General features: G+C 39.6%; 2 protein-coding genes and 1 long non-coding RNA gene across 9 annotated transcripts in view; 2 read left to right on the top strand and 1 right to left on the bottom strand.

Moving 5' to 3' along the window:
- Positions 1-17,368, bottom strand: part of LOC127533723 (mucin-22-like) — a 147,981-nt gene that overhangs the window by 34,916 nt on the left and 95,697 nt on the right. The window lies entirely within an intron of this gene.
- Positions 1-17,368, top strand: part of LOC127533722 (NACHT, LRR and PYD domains-containing protein 12-like) — a 184,802-nt gene that overhangs the window by 75,496 nt on the left and 91,938 nt on the right. The gene's annotated exons all lie outside the window — the stretch shown is intronic.
- LOC127533725 (uncharacterized) lies at positions 12,947-15,670 on the top strand. Of its 2 annotated transcripts, XR_007941470.1 has the most exons (4): positions 12,947-13,497; positions 13,829-14,878; positions 15,083-15,304; positions 15,472-15,670. It is a non-coding gene; the product is annotated as an uncharacterized LOC127533725 (long non-coding RNA). The 2 variants fall into 2 exon arrangements; XR_007941471.1 differs by having other exon boundaries at positions 15,083-15,670.

The following is a 17,368-nucleotide window of genomic DNA, read 5'->3' as shown; positions in this document are numbered from 1 at the left end:
CTGCTGAAAGAGTCTCTGCTGCTCTGACCGTCCTCCTCCTTTCAGGGTGACGCCTGCTGGAGTCCGATGGTTGACACCAGGTCTGAGGAAGTGTAAGTGTGTTTTAATGGATTGATGGAAACAAAGCAGCACATTCAAGCATCTTCAAAGTGTCACATCTCTGAGGTCATCATCAAAGCTTTAATACTGATCACATGATCCATCAATAACTGCAGCTGTGTTGTGTTTGTTCTCTCCATCAGATTCCTGTCAACTCACAGTCGACACAAACACAGTAAACAGAAACCTCAAACTGTCTGACAACAACAGGAAGGTGACATATGTGGAGGAGGTTCAGTCATATCCTGATCATCCAGACAGGTTTGACCGGTATCTTCAGCTGCTGTGTAGAACTGGTCTGACTGGTCGCTGTTACTGGGAGGTGGAGTGGAGAGGAAAGGTTGATATATCAGTGAGTTACAGAGGAATCAGAAGGAAAGGAGACAGTAATGACTGTCTGTTTGGATTTAATGATCAGTCCTGGAGTCTGATCTGCTCTGATGATGGTTACTATGTCTATCACAGTAACAGTAAAACATCCATCAGTTCCTCCTCAGTCTCTCACAGAGTTTCAGTTTATGTGGACGTTCCTGCTGGAACTCTGTCCTTCTACAGAGTCTCCTCTGACTCTCTGATCCTCCTCCACACCTTCAACACCACATTCACTCAACCTCTCTATCCTGGATTTGGGTTCTACAGGTTCTATCCTGGTTCCTCAGTGTTTCTGTGCTGAGTTCAGTCTCCAGAGTCTCCTCCTGTCAGAGAAACAGTGTTGAACAGATAGTTGAGTCTCTCCATGACTCTGTCCCTCACAAACATGTTTTCACATTCATGGATTAAATCTAATCTTCTTCCTCTTCAAAGATGAAGTTGTGATTCTTCCAGGAGCCAAATGTGGTGTTTGTGTCTTTTTCCAGTCAAATGTTGAGAGTGAAAATCAGGATGTGGTGTTCCTCTGACGCTCACTTGAACTAAAAGCGTTTGAGCTGCACAAAGTGTGAAATGAGAGAGGAAGCAGTGAATCTACAAACTGCTGACAGACTTTCACACATTATTGTCCAGAGAAAATCAGGTTTTTGTGTGCAAACAACTGTGCAAACTCTGTTTTATAGTCTAATATTGTTATTGTATTCATTTGTTCCTTTTTTCTTTTTAGAACAAACAGACATTTAAAATCTTTTCCTGTAAAAACATCTGATGATTATTTAGCTCACAGAGTTTTAAAACCTTCACAAAGCAAACAGAAATCACACAAACATCCAGTTAACACGACGTGTTTTCATCTGAATATTCTTTCTATTCAGACATTCTAGTTTCTTTTCTGCACTTTAGTCTTGAAGCAATGAGGACAAACCTACATTATTATTAAATCTCTCTTTTTATCCAACAGGAAATCTAAATTCTTCCACATATTTTAGACTTTCTCTCTAAAAACAGGACAAAAGAAGCTGCAGAACTACAGAAATAGGAATGTAAAAGCCGAATCAGTCTGAAAACTAAACACAAAACTAATCTGCAGCGTTTAGTTCTGATAAATAATCAGTTTTTTACAGATTTCTGGTGCTTGGTGGACTGAAGGAACGGCGCCTCCTGCTGGAGTCTCAGCAACAAGAATTAAATCACATGTTCTGAAAATGAGTGAAATGATTCTTAGTTTGAACAGGAATAGAATAAAAGAGCAGGATTTCATGTTTTTTCTCAGTGTGTCGACCTCTTCTACCAACAAAAATCACATTAAAACATGAGAGAAGCAGTTTTTGTGTTTTAAATTCATAAATATTTTGAAGAGAAGGTTCTGAATAAACTGTGGTTAGAAGAAACATTTTAGCCGCTAACGTCCACGATATTAAAGATTACAAACATCTGCATCACCTGTAATGTTAACAAACACACAGATCAATATTTACATATATATTAGAGATGTTAAATATTTATCTCTATATACCGACCAGCCCCCCCCTGCCTACCATCCTGCCCTTGGAATGAATAGTTTTGTTGAGCAGCCTTTGAACTGATCTCTGGTCTGTTCTGATGTTGGACTTGTTTGTTCCTCAGAGCTGCATCAGACTGTTCTGGACACTTTGTCTTGTCCTGTTAGTTCACTTCCTCCTGTTTCATCAGTTTCTTTGTTCAGTTTATCCAGTTTCAGGTTGTTTTTTTGTATGTTTCCTCTTTTGAACTTAGTTGTTTGTTTTTGCAGTCGCAGCAGTTTTGTTTGTTTCTGGAATGAGTTTGGTTTATTTTCTCCTCAGTCCAGTTTGAACATTTCTGTATTGATTTAGTTCCTGCTTTGTTTAATAAAGTCCTTTTGAATCCTCGCCAGTGTCCACCAGTTCTGCCCCCATGACGTCTAAATCAAAGGCTCAGAGGATGTGGTGGTGATCTGGTGACCCAAACCCAAAGTACTTATAAAGTTAAGGTGGAAAGAAATTATGAGCAGAAGTTTGTGAAAAATATGATTTAACCTTCTATTGGCGGGTTCCACACACACTTGCATACTGTCCTACACATGCTAATTAGAGTTTAGTATGTTCTTCACATCTTTGTTTTATGTCAATTACTTTATTTTATTCTCATTATTTTTGCAGGTTTTGCACCTTGTGGGTGGAGCAATGATTCTAAAGATGTGAGGGGACTAGTATTTTGTAGTTGTTGTAGTTTTTTAGTTTTCCATTCCATTGTAGTACAGTACACTGTTGTTTCCCTTCAAAAATATACTTCAAGCTACTTTCTGTACATTTCTGCTACTTTCTTAGGATACAGAAGTACCAGGCTGTGGGGCATGCCTTGATAATAACCCCAGGAAAAGAGTTTATTTGACCATCAAGGGAACTAAGAAAACAGACTTTCTGTAGGGTCAGTAGGGGGCGCTCTTTCCAAAAATGCAACGTTTGCCAGTGTAAAGTTACACATTAACCCTCTACAGGCCAAAAACAACAAAAAAAAACATTTTTATGATTTTATATCTTTGAAAAATGGCAGGTTTGCTCAAAACACAGTCACTATTGTGTATTTTGGGGTGAGAGCTTCCAGACAAAGTTCTTTTTGCCTCCTAAAAGTAGACATTAACTCATTTCAGACTAAAACATGAGCACCAATGCAGTTTAACACAACTTTAATCAACAGATTTAATCTGAAATGGAGAGATGATGCCCACATTACAAACATACCAAAAACTTACTGCACATCCCTGAGAGGAAACAGATTATTCATTGTTGATGTTCAGGGCTGCACAGTGACGTAGTGGTTAGCACTTTCGCCTTGCAGCAAGAAGATCCCCGGTTCAAATCCTAGTCTGGGATCTTTCTGCATGGAGTTTGCATGTTCTCCCTGTGCATGCGTGGGTTTTCTCCGGGTACTCCGGCTTCCTCCCACAGTCCAAAAACATGCTGAGGTTAATTGGTTACTCTAAATTGTCCGTAGGTGTGAATGTGTGTCTGTATATGTAGCCCTGTGACAGGCTGGTGACCTGTCCAGGGTGTCCCCTGCTGTCAGCTGGGATAGCACCACCGGCTGCTATACCGCTGGAGAGAGCCAAGCCCCGGGTGAATAGGCAGGGTCAGCAGGAGAAGCATAATGGCGTTCTCAGCACTGGGCCTGGAGGCACCATTCAGACTGTAAAGACCAAAATGGTGAGTGTGTTTGCCACTAAGTTCACGCCAGAGTTAGACACTGACACGCTATCATGCTACCTGGAAAACAAGCTGGGTCATAAAGTACCGTGCATAAAGATCAACTCCGCACAGAGCCGATATAGCTCATTCAAAGTTATTGCAGAGTGTGATGATGTTAAAGACATGTATGCTCCGGATCTGTGGCCAGAAGGTGCATTTGTGCGGCACTTTTAAGAAGTACGTAAGTCCAAGGAAGCTCTGGTTACTGGAGTTGCTAAGCAGAACGTGTCTAGGATGTCAATAAAATCATGAAAATTACATCATACAACTCTCGAGGACTGCGTTTAGGGCAGTCTGCTGCAGATAAAGCCCCACGTTTTGTTGTTGATCAGTTGTTTGAAAATACAGACATTCTATGCATACAGGAAACATTCCTCCCTAAACAAGACCTGGACAAACTAAACTCTGTTAATAAAGACTTTCATGGGGTCGGAGAGTCTACAACAGACTTGAGTCTGGGGATAGTGCATGGAAGAATATCTGGTGGTGTAGCCATAAAGTGACACAAGAAATATGATTCTAATGTCAGTGTCATTGGATTAAATGCTGATTGGTGTATAGCCATAAAGGTTTCTTGTAAAAATAATGTTTTTATCATTCTTAACGTTTACACGCCTTTTGAATGTTGTGATAATGAGGCTGAATACTTCCACAGACTGGCCTTTATTGGCTCTTTTAATGAGGAAAGTGATTGCACTGCTATATGTGATGGGTGATTTTAATGCAGATATTTCAGATGTAAAGTCCACGTTTGGTCAGCATTTAATTCAGTTTTGTATTGAGAAGAAGTTAAGTTTGTCAAGTAAGACCTTTTTCCTAGGGACAGCTACACATATGTTAGTGAAGCTTGGGGCACCACATCATGGCTGGATCACTGCCTATGCACGGCACATGCTCATGAGTGTATTGAAGATATTGCAATCTTATATGGGATGGCGACAGCAGATCACATGCCAATCTCTGTCATGCTAAATGTAAGCAGCCTACCTGAGCTAACAAACAATGTTAAGCATGCCAGCGATGGCAAAGTTGAGTGGGCCAGGCTAACTGAGTGTGATTTACAGTACTACCATTACCTCACAGAAACGAGTCTTGGAAATATCCCAGTTCCATATGATGCTATTAAGTGTGGAAATATGAACTGTGACAACCCAAGCCATTACTTGGATCTGTGCAGCATGTATGCTTTGGTGGTGAACCTTTCTGTAAGAGAAGGCGCAAACAACATGAGATCAAACCTGGATGGAATGAGCATGTGTAGAGACAGCACCAGGAGGCCAGAGAGGCCTTAACAAGCTGGGTGGCTGTAGGAAGACCAAGGGCTGGCCCTGTTTATGAGCTGAAGAAAAACACCGATAGACAGTTTAAATATGCCGTGAGACACATAAAAGAAAAGAAAACTAGATGAGGGCTGACTCCCTAGCTCAAAAACTGTTGTTAAATGATGTAAAAGACTTTTGGAAGGAAGTTGGGATCATAAATGCTTCTAAAGTTCCTTTGCCTTCAAGTATTGAAGGAGTCACGGGACCTGAAAATATTGTGAAGTTGTGGAGAAAGCATTACAGTGACCTTTTTAATTGTGTAATTAGTGATTGTTTTAATGTTGGTAATGTGTGCTCTGACAATCTTTCTATTACAACAGATGAGGTAGCTGAAGCTGTATTAAAACTGCCTATGGGTAAATCATGTGGCTTAGATCACATCACAGCGGAACACCTGAAATTCACCAGCTACAGAATTGTGGTCTTACTCTCAGTTTGTTTTACTGCCTTTTTACTGCATGGTGCTTTACCCAGCTCCATGCTGGCTGTACTGCTGGTCCCGGTTCTCAAGGATAAAACTGGGAGAATCACAAATGTGGACAACTACAGGCCTATTGCCCTGGCTAGTGTCATTTCAAAGGTTTTTGAAAGTGTTCTGCTGATTCGATTACAGAGGCACTTTGTCATTTCAGATGAGCAATTTGGTTTTAAGACACACCATGGAACAGACGTGTGCATTTATGCCCTGAAAGAGGCTGTAAGTATAGAAGGCAGAACTCCACCATGCACCTGTGCTTCTTAGACGCTTCTAAGACCTTTGACCGAATCAACCACTGCAAGCTGTTTGAAAAGCTCCATCAACGTAAAATTCATGATCTTTTAATTCGGGTCTTACACTTTTGGTACACGCACCAAACAGTGCAGGTCAGATGGGGAAGCACAATCTCTGAGCCTTTTCATGTGACCAATGGAGTGAGGCAGGGGGGGATCTTGTCCCCTATGCTTTTTAACCTCTACATGGATGATCTCTCTGTGAGCTTAAATAACTGTAGAACTGGTTGCATGGTGGGGGAGAGACTTTTGAACCACCTACTCTATGCAGATGACTTGGTCATCATGTCCCCCTATTCTGCTGGCCTGCAGCAACTGCTCAAGGTCTGCTCAGAGTATGGTGAGCAGTATGACACAAAGTTTAATTCTAAAAAGAGTGTGGTGATGGTTGTGAGGGCTCAAGAGCAGAGTAAAGCAGTTTTTCCTGTGTTCTATCTGGTGGGAGAGGAGCTTTCTGTGGTGGAAAAGGTCAAATACCTTGGTCATATCATCAGGAATGATCTGTCTGATGATGATGATATTCAAAGGCAGTATTGTAAATTATAAGCACAAGCTAATATACTCCTTAGAAAATTTGGATCGTGTACACGTAATGTTAAAGTTGCTTTGTTTAAAGCCTTTTGCACACCACTTTATACTGCCCACTTGTGGTGTGGCTACACTAAAGCCAAATTTAAAAAGCTGCATGTGGCATACAATGATGTCTTTAGGCTTCTAATGAAGGTCCCTCGGTGGTCCAGTGCGAGCCAGTTGTTTGTGCAAAATAATGTCAGAACTCTGAATGCTGTTATTAGAAATTTTATTTTTAAGTTTATTAAGCAACTCATGGATTCTGACAATAAAGTTATTCAAGCCTTTGTCAAACCTGGGCAGAGCAGTGTCCGGTACACTTCTGTGCTCTGGAGACACTGGAGAGAGTGTTTATATGGTTTACATGTGTAGTGCTCTTTTTCTGTTTTGTTACTGTCTTTTGTATTTGTATGTAATTTTATGGACCATTTTGAGTCTGGAATAAAGATTTATACATACATATATATATATATATATATATATATATATATATATATATATATATATATATAATTAATTAATATTAATAAATAGATTACATTTGCAATTAAATCTTTTGATCTCAGAACATTTTCTACATATCTAAGTATTTATATTTATATATGTAATGGTTAAATTCAAAAGATTCCCTGGCCTCTGGACGTAAATAATAAGATAACTAAGTTTGCAGGCCGCATTTGTAGGAAGCCTTTTTCTGTTTTTTCAGATCAAATATTCTCTATCAATAGCACATGTTTTGACGTTGACAATAAAGTAGACCGGTGGAATCGGTTGAGAAATGAGCAAATTATGATTTATTTTCAATGTACATGCTTTGCTTTGAATGGGAACTTTGCCCCCTCCAAGATGGCCGCCACGTCCGCACATCGATTAGCCGGCTGCTACAGCGTGCTGGTGTATCTACTCTTCATATCTATGACTGCTACGGCCAATAGCAGCCAATAGGTGCGCTTGATTTATTGCACTGGGACATTTCCTACAACTCGTCAATAGACGCCAACAAGCGCCGCTTGCACCGGTACGTGACGAGCAGTAAATTACACCTAATATTTTACATGTTCTTGTGATTGGCTGAAAAACTTTAAACTGGATTTACAGCGGTTATCATCGACAGATGCATATTGTAAATAAAAATGGAGAGAAGCACTACAAAACAGTCAAAAAGTGTTTGTCACAGTCATAATGCAGAGGAAAATAACCTCTTTGATTAAAGGAAAAGACAGGGACACTGAATAGACCCTCCAGAAAAACGCGGGCAAAAGGGCCATTTTATGCGGGGAAATTGCGGAAAGTTGCAAAGTATGCAAATAGTTGTGAAATATGCAAATATGTGCGATTGACCTGCCGTCTGGCTGTGGAGTGATGTGTCCTCTAATCAGACACTGGGAGTGCTGTGGGGTTATTGGACTGACAGCCTGTGCTTTGGGAGGGGGAGAAGCTCAAAGCAGCACCTGCTGCTGGTTGAGGACAGTAACTGCAGAATGATCCCAGTTTTCCTGTCAGTCTCCAAAACGGCAGAAAAAGTCTCTAGATTTGTGGCTAGTCGCTTTTAACAAAAAAGTCACCAGGAGGCTTTGGAAAGTCGCTAAGTTGGCAACACTGGCGCCGCGCTCCGCATCAGCTCGTGCTTCTAGTGTGTGTGTGAATGCGTGAACTGATGACATCAGGCCGGGCGTCACTTAAAAACTCACAACTCCATTTATTTTGATTAGAGTTTTCTCATTTTATGCAGAAATTGTGAAATCAAGTGGGACCCGCATATTTCTCTTTTTTTTCGTGGAAATGTGAGATTCTTGTGGGAATTATGTGCTGTTTTGTCTGGATTATGCGGCCTTTTGGGAAATAATTGACCCCGCATAATCAGCGGCATTTTGGTGATTAATGCAGGAATTCATGCGATCGCACAATTGCGTTTTTCTGGAGGGTCTAACTGAAGAAGAGTTACCACAGAAAATCAGAAACTAACTGCTACTACTGTAACTACGTTAGGCCTCTGAGGAAAAGCTTTTAGGTGATGTGTTTTGATGTTTAGTTCCATTCTGTGTTTGCTCGTGACCTCATGTCTGTTCTTAGAGCTTTTTATTCTGGATGTTTATCTTTGTTTCAATTAAAGCAAAAAGTTTACCGTATTTTCAAGTGTTACTAATTCCTACCTATTCCACTGGCCTACAGTAAAATATTAATATGTTTTTATTTGTGTTTTAACTTTGCTATTTTAAAATGCATGAAGTTAGAGTGAGATGAGGGTTTTGGTAATCGTACCAGCAAGAATTTAAAACTCCTTTCAGCCTGTCAAGTAAGATGCAGATGTTGAGGTCTCAGAGAGGACTCAGGCTCATTATGGCCCTAAGGTAACAAAAAGTTTAAAGCAGACAAATAAAGATCTTAAGAAGAAACATTATAAGTTAACCATATGATTATGCTTGCTGAAATATATACACATTTTTGAAGTGTGATTTGATTAAAGTAATGATTCGGATGATTTATTATGTGTTTAACAATGAAGTATGATTTAAGAAGTGATTCTGTGTGAAGTAATCCTTGTTTAGGCTCTGTGTGTGCGTACAGGCCTCATAGGCTTGTGTGTCCAGGCCTTAAGAAAGCAGAAGTGAGAATGGCAGAAGTCCCCTTAGAAATGAGGAACTTGGAGTTTCCGCAGGATGACAGGATGGGCTGAGGCCTATTTGCAGAACATTGTCATAGCAACTGAGTGTGTGTTAAATGTATTTGCTGTAAAACACATGATTCTATGCAACTGTTGTGTGTGTAACAGGAAAAAGGTTGAGTCTTAAGACCTATGAGTCAAGGATATGGGCGTACCAAGAGGTAGAACTGTGTGTAAAACGGTGTAGGTGTTAGTAAAAGCGAGAGAAAGTATAAAAAGGGAAGCGCAGAGACATTATAGGGGAGTCGTTCGCCGGAGCTGCTAAGAAGAAGCTGCAAAGGGAACTTGGCCGGAGTTCTGAAGAATCTTCACCTTCCTCTTTTGTCCGAGAGACGGGAAGACGACGCGGGACTTAGGCTCCAGAGATCGCTGAGGACATCGTTGGAAGTAAAGTCTTTTTCTGACTTTGTTCAACAAGCGAAGACCACACTCTGCCAAACGGAGAGTCCTAAGAGGTTCTGCAGTTATCCAGAAGAGACCAATAGAGGGAAGATCCGACTACACCCGAAGAGGCAAAGGAGGCAACAGCACCGGGCTGTTCCCCTCCCCGGGGCTGGGAGACCCAGTGACCCACTACAGCCTGAACAGACGAGGGTTTTCCATCACCACCATACCACAGAGAAGACAGCTGGGGCGTAAGCACTAACGTCCCAGCCGACTCCAGAGATAACTGCCAGACCACGATTGGCTTACAGGACTCCTCCGCTCCCCCCTGCCGAGGGATAAGATCCTTTTGTTCACAAAGAAGACATCGTACCGAGTCCTCTGGACAACTGAGTGCTTTTCCCAGACGCAAGACAAGACCGAGTGATACGGTAGTGGCCACGCTGTTCGCTCTCTCTCCTAAATTTAATAATTAGAGAAGATTGTCAGGTACGCTCAATTTAGTTACTATAGTATCATTTGTAATCAGAAATAATTAATTGTTTAATCATGAATTGATGCTGTGCTCTTGCTAAACTTGCTTAATAAAACGCTCTATTGCATTTAAAGAGAAGCCTAATGAAATTATTATAGATCACTGAAAATCTGCATAGTGGTAAAAAGTTAAGTTGATTGTGTGCATTCAATCTAATGGTTCTTAAAGGTTACTTAGTCCAAAGTGAGATTGTTTAAACATTACCCCTGAGGTTAGTTCTTTCCAAACCTCTAAAACGAACCCAGGAATAGCACCAAGTGCAGGCAAGTCCTTAGAGAGAAGCTGACCGATAACGAATGTGAATGATAGATCAATTCTACTACTAGAAAGGCTGCTTGGTGGGATAGCATTTATCAGATAAGAGGGGTGAGACATTCAGATGCAAGGCAGTTAGAACCTGGGCGAGTATCTCCCGATTCCAGCTTAATTTATTCTGCTGAAACCTGTTAGGTGAAACACTAATAGGCAGATAGAATCTAACCCTTTAAACGGAGAGCTGAACCAACTTTAACCTGAGGTAAGGGTTAAAAAAGGCTAGACTGGCGAACAAGCCCTGCTTATACTGCATGACTCCAACATCCTCATAACTTGACCATGTCAGGCTGACAGAGCCTCTCCTTCAGATTCACTGATGTGTCTTCCAACGTACTTGAGCAAGAATTTTCCTTGCTCAATGTTTTTAGTGACGATCACTCCATAGCCTGATTAACAGATAATAAATCAGAATAAATGAATAGTATGACATCAGTTTAGTAAGTGTTCATGTGCTGCATACCAGGCACACCAAACAGAAAATGGCTCAGCAGTTATACTACCAAATAATACTTGTCATTGTAAATATTTAGATAAACGGTGTAACTAACTGAGTCAGATGTATTACAGTATCTGTATTTTTATAATAGTGCAGCAAAACTTCTCTTTTTTTTCTTGTCATGAGTTCTATCAGAATATCAATGCTACTCACATATTTAGACATAAAATATTAAATTAGACACAACACACATTTAGCTTAACATGATAGATATTGGATTTATTTGTTTCTGTAAGAAGAATTATGTTTAGAACACTTATAGTACTTATGTTAGAAGAAATATACTTAGGATACTTAGAACAGAATACTTGCTTTTAGATTATCATTAATTTATCATTGAGTGACTGTGAAACATATGTGCCTTTTGAACCATGACTCTGTATGTATTTTAAACCATGACTCTATGTGTGCTTTGTACTCTATGGCAGAGACATGTAGACACAGCACATACCGAGAGACAACCAGAGCTAGGCCTTCTAGATAACAAGACAAGCAGACACAAATACCACACGTCTGCCTCTGAAGGTCTGTCTGTTAATATCTTACTGCTTTTGAAGAAGGTTTTTCCATTGTCATCTCATGCTGAGCAGGGCTTAAAGTGAGAAAAAATCCTGAGCCTGAACTTCTAACATCCAATTTATAGTGTCAATAAACGTATTTAAATGTGTTTTAAAACTCACTAAAACACAATATATATGAGATTCTATTAATTCAGAGCAAATATGAGGTCATCTGGTGGAAATAATGCCCATTATGATCCCACTATTTTATTGTTGCTCAAATGTAAAACCTTACTTGGCCAAAACTTAACGCATTTTAGAAAGTGCCCCAAGTCTGATTTTTTTTGTGTTGATGTTTCAATACCACATCACTATAATTGCAAAGATTTATTTTAGTGTAAAGGGGAAAAATCATGAAAATCAAGTACATGTATTATTAATAACTTTTAATAATTTTTATCTCTTCAGTAGATTTAACAAGAACTCAAAACACCAACCACAACAAAACTGCTACAAAACTCTGCTGCTTTCCTTCATAAGGCACAATTTTACTTACAACATGATCTCAAGTGTCAGTCTCAAGAGAATATTAAGTGCTTGGAGAATACTGTTTGACAAAGTCATTTCTTTTTCTTTTTTGCTTTGTTTGTGAATTTTCTGAACATTTTCTTTTTAACATGTTCAAAATGTTGTTTGTTGAAATAAACTGCAAAACACAGACAACAGAATGAACTTGTTTCATATTCTCCGGAACGCTACAAGAGAATAAACTGTCATATGTCACTTGCTATACCAACTTTGTATTTAATCAGGTAATAAAAGTACTAGTATTAACTCTTTAATGCAATTTTAGTTATTGCCTCACAATATAAGATTCCTCTGAATAAGTTGATCATGATGCTGACTCTCTCAAACTCTGGAACTAGCAAAGAAATTCGGGCTTTCCTGATCTGGTTTATCTGGGTCCTGGTGGCAATGGACTGCTCATGCTGAAGAACTTCTACTCTGGCCTTTTCCTCTGGAGTCAGCCCATTTCTCACACAGATGTGATTAAGAAGCCCTCTGTAGCACATAACCACACATACATGTTAGTAACTGCTCATTTGATACACCTCAATAATCTGTGACTTTAGTTTAAATCATTTGATTTTTAATTTGAACTGACACACATTTTGTTTGTTTTTGATAAGGGAAAAAATTCACTGTATAATTTGTTCAGTTGGCTTTCAATTTAAATGTTTCTATTTTTATCTATATTTTGTACGGTGGCCGACAGGGGCCAACGATCTGCAACTTGCCAAAACACCTCAGTTTAGGAAAACAGCTTCAAATACAGAAACGATGCAAAATCACAAACTCAAACACAGGTCTAAATGAGGTACAAAAGAGGATCGTGGTGCAAATGAAATAACGCCCTGGAAAAAAAAAAAACGCGCTGCTGAAAGAGGAACGATGCAAAGGAGAAAACGATCTCCAAACCAAAGAAACGATCTGCAAACTAAGAAACGATTTCCAGAACATGAAACGATTTCCAAACCAAGAAACGATCTGCAAACTAAAAAACAATTTCAAAACCAAGAAACGATCTTCCAGTGAAAAACGCTGCATTATACCGGTCACTACGAACGGAGCAGGAGACGCTCTCGGCGTAATGGGATGGAGAGAGAGAGAGAGAGAGAGAGAGAGAGAGAGAGAGAGAGAGAGAGAGAGAGAGAGAGAGAGACAGGACCGGACAGCTGCCTGAACCAGTGTCTTTGCCTGAACGACTGTGCATAAAAATACAACAGGAACGGTAATGTGACTTTCATTTGAGTATATTTATTATGATTATGTTTGTATCACTACATATAATGCTGCACATACGTGGCATTTATTTTATTGTGTGTTACACCAGACGTGGTTAAAAAGCCCTCTTAAAACAGTCTTCCATGCAACGTTGTAGGCTACATAAGGTGTTATGCTAGTTAATGACAGTTCAATGACAGCTACTTAAATCAGTTCAGTTGTAAGCATGCATTATCCACTGTATTTGTAACGAGGTAGTGAAGAGTGGGCTACTACTCAAATAAATAATGTAACTTATCACTTTCCTCATTTTCAGTTTTCTAGACTACTGACACCAGGCTATGTTTTGCCCTTTCTGTGGACAAGAGCTGGGAACAATTTACAGGTTCTGTGGCTCATGTGGAACCAATGTGCAGTCTTTGGAAGAATATGCAAACAACAGTAAGTGGGCTCATATCCAGCTTGTCAATTACAGTTCACACTTTGTCTATGTAAAATGCATTATATTTGACAGCTTGTCTTGTGTCCTAAAGTTACAGTGGTAGCTTGGTGATACAGTATATCTAACCCAACCTTGAGGTGATCAGCTGTGGGTCATTGAGGTTCAGACAGTGATTTTTGTCATAGGGTAGAAAATTAGTGTTTATGCAGGTTCTGATGTTAAATGCCCATCTGTTGCCCATCAGAGGCAAAGTGTAATAATTATTATTGATTATAATTTATTAGAATTAAGTTCAGTCTCTTTATGCCTTTATCCCACTTCGTTTGGCAGGATCAGAATCAGATATTCCCACCCAAGAGGATTTAATCCAAAGATATTTTCATCATGGCTACAGCAATGGAGAAATTTTAGATTTTTTGTCTTCAAAACACAAAATTAATATGAGTCTTCGCTCTCTGAAGAGGAAGCTGAAAAGTTTGTCTCCGTTTAGGCAGAAAGACTACTCTCCTCTTGCCACTGTTCGTGCTGCCATCCAGGAGGAGTTAAAAGGTCCAGGAAAACACTATGGCTACTGCTCAATGTGGCAGACACTGCGCTCAAAGTACTCGCTCACTGTCAAGAGGGATGATGTCATGACCATCATGAGAGAACTTGACCCACAAGGCATTCAACTACGTGCAAGCAGAAATTTTTTAAGAAGAGTGTACAGTTCTGCCGGACCAAACCATGTCTGGCATGTGGATGGTTATGACAAGCTGAAGCCGTACGGTTTTGGAATAAGTGGCTGCATTGATGGATTTTCTCGGAAGGTGCTGTGGTTGAGATGTGCAGCAAGCAACAATGACCCAGTGGTCATTTCTCAAATTTATCTGAACTGTCTGGCTGAAGGTGGAATCATTCCAACACGACTTCGAACTGACTGTGGTACTGAAAATGGAACAATGGCTGCAATTCATTGTACCTTAAGGTCATCTCATACTGATGACTATACTGGGGCTGCCAGTCATAGGTACGGCTCTTCAACGGCAAACCAAAGAATTGAAAGCTGGTGGTCATATTTTCGCAAACAGAGGTGTCGTTATGTATTGTTTTTTGTGTTTTACAAGCTACAAGCAAATTTTTAAAATGAACTTTAAAACAGACAACATAACATTATGGTTCTTGCATGTTTATTGTTTTTTGATGAACAACAAATTATATTTTTCATGTGATTAAAACATTTTAGATTGAATCACTAGTATCCAAAAACATTACATGAAATGCATCAAACTAATTTCAGCTTGTGTCTTCAGGTCACAATTTTGGATGGACCTTCTGAATGATTTGAGAGAAACAAATCTCTACAATTAAACCAGAGGTCATATACAACCTACCTCACAGGTTTGTTTTCAGTATTTAACTTTTTTATCTTTCCTGCAATAGCAGTATAAAACATAACAATGAACAGTATTATCAAAATATGTGAAAAATTGTTGCACTTATATAATAGTAGAAAAAGTAAAAGTCTTAGTCCAAGCTCGTTAGTCCTCGTTACCTTAACCCTAACATGTAACACTAAGACTTACAACATATTTTCATTTCCAGGTTTGGTGCAACTGAGTGTGGGTTTCCAGTTTCACTGGAGGAACTGCAGCCATTTCAGACCGAGGCCACACACAGTACATGTGGAGATCACCATCTCCAGTCACGCTTTGAGGATCTACAGAGTCAAAGTGGGCTGATGCATCCACTTACCTGGGAGTCCTGCGTGGAACTCTATATGACATTGAAGAACCTGGCTGATTTGTAACCACACTGGAAATACAGGTACTAACTGTTGAACTATAGACACTGAAGGTCAACCTAACAGTTTGTTAGAACAAAAAAAAAATTAGTACAGTCCAAAACCAGGTGCATTTTTTATTCCAAAGTCCATGTCCTTTGGAAACTCTTCATATGTCATTGACAGTGGAATTTCCATTGTGTTGGCACAGGTTCTGCTGCATGGGAAGCGAGACACCCTTTGAAAGACCAGCTTTGGTCTTGGGTTAAACCCAGATGGGGGCAGTGAACTGAGTCCTGTGGCGAACATCAGGATGTCAGCGAGGGAAAGTCCTGTTTGTTTATCTGAAAGAAAAAAAGATTTACAAAAATGTGTTTGATTAAACCTGTCTTCATAAAGCATTATAGAAATAGGAACAATTGTATGACATGCTGTTGTAATAAACCTTCTGTATCGAGGAGATAGTCTCTCCAGAATGCGAGTGCTCTGGTCTCCTCTTGGCGTCTTGTGGTGCCTTGTTCACTTAGTTGAACCTCAAAAAGATTCTCCAGTGTTGTGGCTGTTAGTCGTTCAACACTTGAGCACATAAATGCCTTGAATATGGATGCATGCTGCTCCAAAGCATGAGTCACATTAAGTGCTGAAAGCCCATCCTTGAACCTACAAAATATTTAGAAAGAAAAAACACGCTAAAATGCTTAGAACAATACAAGTATCAGAGAAGACTGGTAACAGTTTTACTTAATGTCCCGATTGTCATATGAGTAGGCACATTACCATGTATTATCAGTGCCTGTTATGGGAATAGGTCAGTTTGCCTAAATTAGAAATTATCGCTTTAAGCAAACTAATTACTTGACATTTGATACAATTAACTTTATGTAAAGTCTTAAAAAAGAATGCATTGTTGAAAATGAAGAAAAAAGAACATTACCTCTGTATTGAGAAATGGTTCCTGTAAATTAAGTACCACTGCATGAAGTCCTTAATTATTATCTTCTTGTCCAACACAACCTTCGGGTACCGAAGACAACCAGCTGTCTGCAACAGACTTGAATGTTTGTCGACAACTGCATGCAGTTCATCCAGTGTTGCTGCAGCGGAAATCTGAGAGACAAATACCATACATTTAAGTGAAATGCCACACATTTCCCTGAAAGATAAATATGGAAAGAAATCAAACTATTTCACTGTGTCCGTGCCATAGAATAAGGAGGGGCTTAATTAGGTTATTGTTATGAGAAGGTGCAAACTGGATTTTGCTACAAAGGGTTGGGTTCACTATTCATGTTAAAAAAAAGATGGAACAAATACCTAAGAAGAGATGTTTGGTTTAAAAAACAAATTCAGGACTATAGATAGATAGTTGAGGATGTTGTTGTGTGATAACACTTTGAGCTTTGCTAATTTGACAATATACCTCAAGCAAGGAAGCCCTCATGGTATCATCTGTGATGTCCTCAACCCTTGCTTCAGTATCAACAGCTGATTTTCCCGTGAGGTGGTCATAGAGCATTTCTGACAAGAATTTAGGGCCTTGACCGCCATGTACTATTGATGTAGCGATCATCCTCCCAACATAAAAATATTCGTCATCTCTAGCAGGTGTTGATATTTTACCATCCATTAGTGCCACTACAAAAATCAGTTTCAAATTGATATGAAACTGCATACCAGAGTAAATTTAACTGAATCCTGATGAAGAGCTACAACCGGATGTTGAATTTCCAGAATGAATTCCAAAATTATTTTCAGAAAATGTTTACCTGCACAGTCGAATGTGAGAAATTTCCTATCCTCAGGACCATCAAAGATTCTCCTTGATCTAAGGCAGTCCATCAGCAGGGTGAGGAACTCCCGTTTGGGACCACCAGTGTCCACTGCATCCTCTGTATGCCCCTCATCATCAGTGAATTTAACTAAAATTTCATGTGATGGGTCAAAAGATGGTCGCTTAAAGCCTCTGAGTGCCCCATCCCATATATTAGCCCTGTTGATGTTGAACCTGTTGTATGATGTATTGTTTATTTTGGAGGCCAGTTCTATAACAATGTCTTCTGCACTCAAACCCTGTGGACTGTAAGAGAATATCAGAGAGATGATTCCCA

The sequence above is a fragment of the Acanthochromis polyacanthus genome, chromosome 4, assembly GCF_021347895.1.
Source record: "Acanthochromis polyacanthus isolate Apoly-LR-REF ecotype Palm Island chromosome 4, KAUST_Apoly_ChrSc, whole genome shotgun sequence".
NCBI classification, from domain to species: Eukaryota; Metazoa; Chordata; class Actinopteri; family Pomacentridae; genus Acanthochromis; species Acanthochromis polyacanthus.
The sequence above is the reverse complement of the archived record's forward strand: the minus strand, read 5'-3'. Positions and strand labels throughout refer to the sequence as shown.